Genomic DNA, 8,640 nt, shown 5'->3' with positions numbered 1-8,640 from the left:
TGTTCAGGCATCCCCGACTCCGCGCCCTGCTCAGGCATCCCCGACTCCGTGCCCTGCTCAGGCATCCCCGACTCCGCGCCCTGCTCAGGCATCCCCGACTCCACGCCCTGCTCAGGCATCCCCGACTCCGCGCCCTGCTCAGGCGCCGCTGCCACCGAGCTCTGTGCTACAGCTGGTTGTACCTTGGTGTCATGTACAGTTAGTGGCCCCTAACTACAGTTAATGTGGCCCCTGATAGTTATCACACTAAGAATGTGGCCCCAGATAGTTACCACACTAAGAATGTGGCTCTAGATAGTTACCACACTAAGAATGTAGCCCCAGATAGTTACCACGCTAAGAATGTGGCCCTAGATAGCTACCATACTAAGAATGTGGCCCCAGATAGTTACCATGCTAAAAATGTGGCCACAGACAGTTACAACACTAAGAATGTGGACCTAGATAGTTACCACACTAAGAATGTGGCCCCAGATAGTTACCACACTAAGAATGTGGCCCCATATAGTTTCCACACTAAGAATGTCGCCGCAGATTGTTACCACACTAAGAATGTGGCCCCAGATAGTTACCACACTAAGAATGTGGCCCCATATAGTTACTACACTAAGAATGTGGCTCTTGATAGTTACCACACTAAGAATGTAGCCCCAGATAGTTACCACGCTACGAATGTGGCCCTTGATAGCTACCACACTAAGAATGTGGCCCCAGATATTTACCACGCTAAAAATGTGGCCACAGATAGTTACCACACAAAGAATGTGGCCTCAGATAGTTATCACACAAAGAATGTGGAACCAGATAGTTACCACACTAAGAATGTGGCCCTAGATAGTTACCACACTAAGAATGTAGCCCCAGATAGTTACCACGCTACGAATGTGGCCCTTGATAGCTACCACACTAAGAATGTGGCCCCAGATATTTACCACGCTAAAAATGTGGCCACAGATAGTTACCACACAAAGAATGTGGCCTCAGATAGTTATCACACAAAGAATGTGGAACCAGATAGTTACCACACTAAGAATGTGGCCCTAGATAGTTACCACACTAAGAATGTAGCCCCAGATAGTTACCACGCTACGAATGTGGCCCTAGATAGCTACCACACTAAGAATGTGGCCCCAGATAGTTACCACGCTAAAAATGTGGCCACCTACCTTGAGGCTACCTTGAGGTGCTTCCGGGGCTTAGTGTCCCCGCGGCCCGGTCGTCGACCAGGCCTCCTGGTTGCTGGACTGATCAACCAGGCTGTTAGACGCGGCTGCTCGCAGCCTGACGTATGAGTCACAGCCTGGTTGATCAGGTATCCTTTGGAGGTGCTTATCCAGTTCTCTCTTGAACACTGTGAGGGGTTTGCCAGTTATGCCCCTTATGTGTAGTGGAAGTGTGTTGAACAGTCTCGGGCCTCTGATGTTGATAGAGTTCTCTCTCAGAGTACCTGTTGCACCTCTGCTTTTCAACGGGGGTATTCTGCACATCCTGCCATGTCTTCTGGTCTCATGTGGTGTTATTTCTGTGTGCAGGTTTGGGACCAGCCCCTCAATTATTTTCCACGTGTAAATTATTATGTATCTCTCCCGCCTGCGCTCAAGGGAGTACAGATTTAGGCTCTTTAGTCGGTCCCAGTAGTTTAGATGTTTTACTGAGTGGATTCTAGCAGTAAAGGATCTCTGCACGCTCTCTAGGTCAGCAATTTCTCCAGCTTTGAAAGGGGCTGTCATTGTGCAGCAGTACTCCACTCTAGAGAGCACAAGCGTTTTGAAAAGTATCATCATCGGTATAGCATCTCTAGTGTGAAAAGTTCTTGTTATCCAACCTGTCATTTTTCTTGCAGTTGCGACGGCTACTTTATTGTGTTCTTTAAAGGTAAGGTCTTCCGACATGAGTACACCCAGGTCCTTTACATTGCCTTTTCGTTCTATGTTATGATTTGCCTGCGTTTTGTACGTGGTTTCTGTTTTTATATTTTCAATTTTTCCGTAGCGCATGAGCTGAAACTTATCCTCGTTGAATACCATATTATTTTCTGTAGCCCATAGAAAGACCTGATCTACATCTGATTGGAGGTTTGCCGTGTCCTCTATGTTGCCAACTCTCATGAAAATCCTAGTGTCATCTGCAAAGGATGATACAGTGCTATAGGTTGTGTTCTGGTCTATGTCCGATATGAGGATGAGAAAAAGTACTGGAGCAAGCACAGTACCCTGGGGGACTGAGCTCTTCACGGTTGATGGGCTGGATTTTATTTTGTTGACTATTACACATTGGGTTCTGTCAGTCAGGAAATTGTAGATCCATCTGCCTATTTTCCCGGTAATTCCTTTTGAACGCATTTTATGTGCAATAACACCATGGTCACATTTATCAAAAGCTTTTGCGAAATCTGTGTAAATTACATCAGCGTTTTGTTTGTCTTCCATAGCATCTAATGCCATATCATAGTGGTCCAGCAACTGCGACAGGCAAGAGCGCCCTGTTCTGAAACCATGTTGTCCGGGGTTATGGAGATGCTGTGATTCCATATATTTTGTGATCTTACTCCTTAGCACTCTCTCAAAATTTTTTATGATGTGCGATGTTAGTGCTATCGGTCTGTAATTTTTTGCCTCTGCCTTATTTCCTCCTTTATGGAGTGGTGCTATCTCTGCTGTTTTTAGTATGTCAGGGATAACGCCAGTATCTAGGCTTTGTCTCCACAGAATGTGAAGGGCCTGCGACAGTGGTTTTTTACAGTTCTTGATGAATATGGAGTTCCAAGAATCCGGGCCTGGTGCAGAGTGCATAGGCATACTGTTTATGGCTTCTTCAAAATCTAGTGGGGATAGGGCGACGTCTGATATGAGATTTGATGTTGGTATCATATCCATGAAAAATTCATTTGGGTTATCAATCTTTAGTGCATTTAATGGCTCACTGAAAACAGAGTCGTACTGCTTCCTCAGTAACTCGCTCATTTCTTTGTTGTCATCTGTGAAAGTTCCATCTCCCTTTCGCAGGGGCCCGATACTAGATGTGGTTTTTGATCTTGATTTTGCATAGGAGAAAAAATATTTCGGATTTCTCTCTATTTCACTGATGGCCTTTTGCTCTCTTTGCCTCTCCTGGGTTTTGTATGATTCTTGTAGCTTGAGTTCAATTGTTTCTATTTCTCTACCTAACCTTCTACGCCGTTCTTGAGATAGGGTGCGACTCTCAAGTTGTTCCGCGATTCGTTTTCTTCGCCTATATAGGGAACGACGTTCCCGTTCCAGTCTGCATCTCTTTCTCTTTTTTCTTAGGGGTATGCGGTTTGAACATATTTCTAGTGCTACTGAGCTTATTTTTTCCAGGCACTGGTTCAGGTTTGCATTTCCTAGCTGTTCTTCCCAGTTTATTTCTGTGAAGTCCTGGTTTATTTGCTCCCAGTTTATCCGTTTATTATTGAAGTTGAATTTGCTGAAATCTCCTCCACCGGGAATCTGGACTGGTTTTGAAGGTCCATTTCCCATGGTTGTCAGAACTTCAATTAAGTTGTGATCTGAGTAACAGGTATTTGTAATCATTATGTTCCCGATCAACTCATCATTATTAGTGAAAATGAGGTCCAGCGTGTTCTCCTTCCTAGTTGGTTCTACTATTTGCTGGTTTAAGGCAAACCTATCGCACATCCGTAGCAGGTCATTTGCATGTGCCTGCTCATTTAGGCTACTTCCTGGTATTCTTTCTGATATTACTGTATTAGCCAGGTGCTTCCATTTCAGGTGCCGTAGGTTGAAGTCCCCAAGCAGGATGATGTTCGGAGCTGGATTTGTGAGGTTTTCCAAGCAGTGTTCTATTTTCATTAGTTGGTCTTTAAACTGCTGAGGGTTTGCCTCCGGTGACTTATATACAAGGACAACAACTACATTTAGGATCTCTATTTTGACTATCAGCACTTCCACCTTATCATTTGAGGTGTTTAGCAGCTCAGTACAGATGAGTGTGTCTTTGATGTAGAGGCTGACCCCACCCTGAAGCCGGTGTTTCCTATCACATCTGAAGAGATTGTATTCTGAGATCCATATTTCACCATCAAGGTAGTCCTTTGTGTGAGTTTCCGTTAGGGCTGCAAACACTGCATTTGCCTCATGAAGGAGACCATCTATAAAATGAACTTTGTTGGATTTGCGTGTTTTTATACCCTGGATGTTGGCAAATATAAATGATGTTATCGTGTTAGTGGAAGTGCTGGATGCTTCAATTGGTGTTAATATCTGAGGCTCTGGTAAGGAGGCCACTGTGTTTGCGTCCTCTCTAGCATTTGACCGAGTTGGTGGTAGTGTCTGGTCATTTTTAGCCATTCTTCTCCTCCTCCTCTTGCTAAGAAATTATCCCGGTTGATGGAGTAGTGGCTGTTTTCATAGTGGTAGTCTGTCGGTTTTATTCGCCTGGTACCTCTTATATGAAAAGCTGGACATTCAGCATTGAAGCACTCTTTCCTGTCCAAAGAGTTCTTGCAAATTTCTGGGTGAAAGAATTCACAGCTTTTGGTACATTTACCTGTATTGAGGAGCTTTCTGCACTTTCTAGGGTGATCGTGTGTACATGTTCCATTTATTCTTCCCGATTCCCCATGCTTACAGGTAGCCCATCTGTAATACCAACAGATTTTGGGGCCTTGTTTTGTTTGTTTCCCTCTGCCAGGGACCGCACTCTGCTGCGGCGCCCCCGACACTGTGCCCTGCTCCGGTGCCTGTGACACCGCGCTCTGCTCCGGTGCCTGTGACACCGCGCTCTGCTCCGGTGCCTGTGACACCGCGCTCTGCTCCGGTGCCTGTGACACCGCGCTCTGCTCCGGTGCCTGTGACACCGCGCTCTGCCCCGGTGCCTATGACACCGCGCTCTGCTCCGGTGCCTGTGACACCGCGCTCTGCTCCGGTGCCTGTGACACCGCGCTCTGCTCAGGGGTCCCCGACTCCGTGCCCTGTTCAGGCATCCCCGACTCCGCGCCCTGCTCAGGCATCCCCGACTCCGTGCCCTGCTCAGGCATCCCCGACTCCGCGCCCTGCTCAGGCATCCCCGACTCCGCGCCCTGCTCAGGCATCCCCGACTCCGCGCCCTGCTCAGGCGCCGCTGCCACCGAGCTCTGTGCTACAGCTGGTTGTACCTTGGTGTCATGTACAGTTAGTGGCCCCTAACTACAGTTAATGTGGCCCCTGATAGTTATCACACTAAGAATGTGGCCCCAGATAGTTACCACACTAAGAATGTGGCTCTAGATAGTTACCACACTAAGAATGTAGCCCCAGATAGTTACCACGCTAAGAATGTGGCCCTAGATAGCTACCATACTAAGAATGTGGCCCCAGATAGTTACCATGCTAAAAATGTGGCCACAGACAGTTACAACACTAAGAATGTGGACCTAGATAGTTACCACACTAAGAATGTGGCCCCAGATAGTTACCACACTAAGAATGTGGCCCCATATAGTTTCCACACTAAGAATGTCGCCGCAGATTGTTACCACACTAAGAATGTGGCCCCAGATAGTTACCACACTAAGAATGTGGCCCCATATAGTTACTACACTAAGAATGTGGCCCGAGATAGTTACCACACTAAGAATGTAGCCCCAGATAGTTACCACTCTAAGAATGTGGCCCTAGATAGCTACCACACTAAGAATGTGGCCCCAGATAGTTACCACGCTAAAAATGTGGCCACAGATAGTTACAACACTAGGAATTTGGCCCCAGATAGTTACCACACTATGAATGTAGCCACAGAGAGTTACCAAACTAAGAATGTGGCCCCAGATAGTTACCACGCTAATAATGTGGCCACAGATAGTTAACACACTATGAATATGGCCCCAGATAGTTACCACACTAAGAATGTGGCCCCAGATAGTTACCACACTATGAATGTGGCCCTAGATAGTTACCACACTAGGAATGTAGCCACAGAGAGTTACCAAACTAAGAATGTGGCCCCAGATAGTTATCACACTAAGAATGTCGCCCCAGATAGTTACCACACTAAGAATGTAGCCCCAGATAGTTACCACGCAAAGAATGTGGCCCTAGATAGTTACCACACTAAGAATGTGGCCCCAGATAGTTACCACGCTAATAATGTGGCCACAGATAGTTAACACACTATGAATATGGCCCCAGATAGTTACCACACTAAGAATGTGGCCCCAGATAGTTACCACACTAAGAATGGGGCCCTAGATAGGGTTGCCACACTACGAATGTGGCCGCAGATAGTTACGACACTAGGAATGAGGCCCCAGATAGTTACGACACTAAGAATGTGGCCCCAGATAGTTACCACACTAAGAATGTGGCCCCAGACACTTACCACACTAAGAATGTGTCCCCAGATAGTGTTACCACACTAAAAATGTGGCCCCAGAAAGGGTTACCACACAAAGAATGTGGCCCCTGATAGTTACCACACCTAGAATGTGGCCCCAGATAGTTACCACGCTAAGAATATGGCCCCTGATAGTGTTACTACACAAAGAATTTGGTTCCAGATAGTGTTACCACACTAAGAATGTGGAACCAGATAGGGTTACCACACTAAGAATGTGGCCCCAGATAGTTACCACGCTACGAATGTGGCCCCAGATAGTTACCACGGTAAGAATGCGGCCCCAGATAGTTACCACGCTACGAATGTGGCCCCCAGGTAGTTACAACGCTAAGAATGCGGACCCAGATAGTTACAACGCTAAGAATTTGGCCCCAGATAGTTACGACACTAAGAATGTTGCCCTAGATAGTTACCACACTAAGAATGTGGCCCAAGATAGTTACCTCACTAAGAATGTGGCCCAGATAGTTACCACACTAAGAATGTGGCCCCAGATAGTTACCACACTAAGAACGTGGCCCCAGATAGTTACCTCACTAAGAATGTGGCTCAGATAGTTACCACACTAAGAATGTGGCCCCAGATAGTTTCCATGCAACGAATGTTGCCCCAGATAGTTACCATGCTAAGAATGTGGCCCCAGGTAGTTACAACGCTAAGAATGGGGCCCCAGATAGTTATCACACTAAGAATGTGGCCCCAGATAGTTACCACGCTAAGAATGTGGCCCCAGATAGTTATCACACTAAGAATGTGGCCCCAGATAGTTACTACGCTAAGAATGTGGCCCCAGATATTTACCACGCTAAGAAAGTGGCCTCAGATAGTTACCCCGATAAGAATGTGGCCCAGGTAGTTACCACGCTAAGAATGTGGCCCCAGATAAGGTTACCACACAAACAAAGTGGCCCCAGATAGTTACCACGCTAATAATGTGACCCCAGATAATTACCATGCTACGAATGTGGCCCCAAATAGTTACCATGCTAAGAATGTGGCCCCAGATAGTTACCATGCTAAGAATATGGCCCCAGATAGTGTTACCACACTAAGAATGTGGCCCTAGATAGCTACCACACTAAGAATGTGGCCCCAGATAGTTACCATGCTAAAAATGTGGCCACAGATAGTTACAACACTAAGAAATTGGCCCCAGATAGTTATCACACTAAAAATGTGGCCCTAAACACGGTTGCAACACTAATAATGTGGCCCCAGATAGTTACTACACTACGAATGTGGCCCCATATAGTTACCACACTAAGAATGTAGCCCCAGAGAGTTACCACACTAAGAATGTGGCCCCAGATAGTTACCACACTAAGAATGTCGCCCCAGATAGTTACCACACTACGAATGTCGCCCCAGATAGTTACCACACTAAGAATGTAGCCCCAGATAGTTACCACGCTAAGAATATGGCCCAAGATAGTTACCACACTAAGAATGTGGCCCCAGATAGTTACCACACTAAGAATGTGGCCCCAGATAGTTATCACACTAAGAATGTGGCCCTAAACAGGGTTACCACACTTAGAATGTGGCCCCAGATAGTTACCACACTAAGAATGTGGCCCCAGATAGTTACCACGCTAAGAATGTGGCCACAGATAGTTACCACACTACGAATGTGGCCCCTGATAGTTACCACACTAAGAATGTCGCCCCAAATAGTTACCACACTAAGAATGTAGCCCCAGATAGTTACCACGCTAAGAATATGGCCCTAGATAGTTACCACACTAAGAATATGGCCCCAGATAGTTACCACACTAAGAATGTGGCCCCAGATAGTTACCACACTAAGAATGTGGCCCTAAACAGGGTTACCACACTAAGAATGTGGCCCCAGATAGTTATCTCACTAGGAATGTGGCCCTAAACAGGGTTACCACACATAGAATGTGGCCCCAGATAGTTATAACACTACGAATGTGGCCCCAGATAGTTACCACACTAAGAATGTAGCCCCAGAGAGTTACCACACTAAGAATGTGGCCCCAGATAGTTACCACACTAAGAATGTGGCCCCAGATAGTTACCACGCTAAGAATGTGGCCACAGATAGTTATAACACTACGAATGAGGCCCCTGATAGTTACCACGCTAAGAATGTGGCCACAGATAGTTACCACACTGCGAATGTGGCCCCAGATAGTTACAACACTAAGAATGTGGCCCCAGATAGTTACCATGCTAAAAATGTGGCCACAGATAGTTACAACACTAAGAAATTGGCCCCAGATAGTTATCACACTAAAAATGTGGCCCTAAACACGGTTGCAA

The 8,640-nt window shown here is 46.4% G+C and overlaps 3 non-coding genes across 3 annotated transcripts; all 3 read left to right on the top strand.

Moving 5' to 3' along the window:
* Window positions 1–313: 313 nt before the first annotated feature.
* On the top strand, window positions 314–420 carry LOC138363831 (small nucleolar RNA SNORA5). Its single transcript, XR_011228150.1, has one exon. It is a non-coding gene; the product is annotated as a small nucleolar RNA SNORA5 (small nucleolar RNA).
* Window positions 421–643: 223 nt separating this feature from the next.
* On the top strand, window positions 644–750 carry LOC138363838 (small nucleolar RNA SNORA5). The gene has a single exon (XR_011228156.1). It is a non-coding gene; the product is annotated as a small nucleolar RNA SNORA5 (small nucleolar RNA).
* A 103-nt stretch (window positions 751–853) lies between these two features.
* LOC138363839 (small nucleolar RNA SNORA5) lies at window positions 854–960 on the top strand. Its single transcript, XR_011228157.1, has one exon. It is a non-coding gene; the product is annotated as a small nucleolar RNA SNORA5 (small nucleolar RNA).
* The last annotated feature ends 7,680 nt before the right edge of the window (window positions 961–8,640 follow it).

The sequence above is a fragment of the Procambarus clarkii genome, chromosome 11, assembly GCF_040958095.1.
Source record: "Procambarus clarkii isolate CNS0578487 chromosome 11, FALCON_Pclarkii_2.0, whole genome shotgun sequence".
Lineage (NCBI taxonomy): Eukaryota > Metazoa > Arthropoda > Malacostraca > Decapoda > Cambaridae > Procambarus > Procambarus clarkii.
The sequence above is the reverse complement of the archived record's forward strand: the minus strand, read 5'-3'. Positions and strand labels throughout refer to the sequence as shown.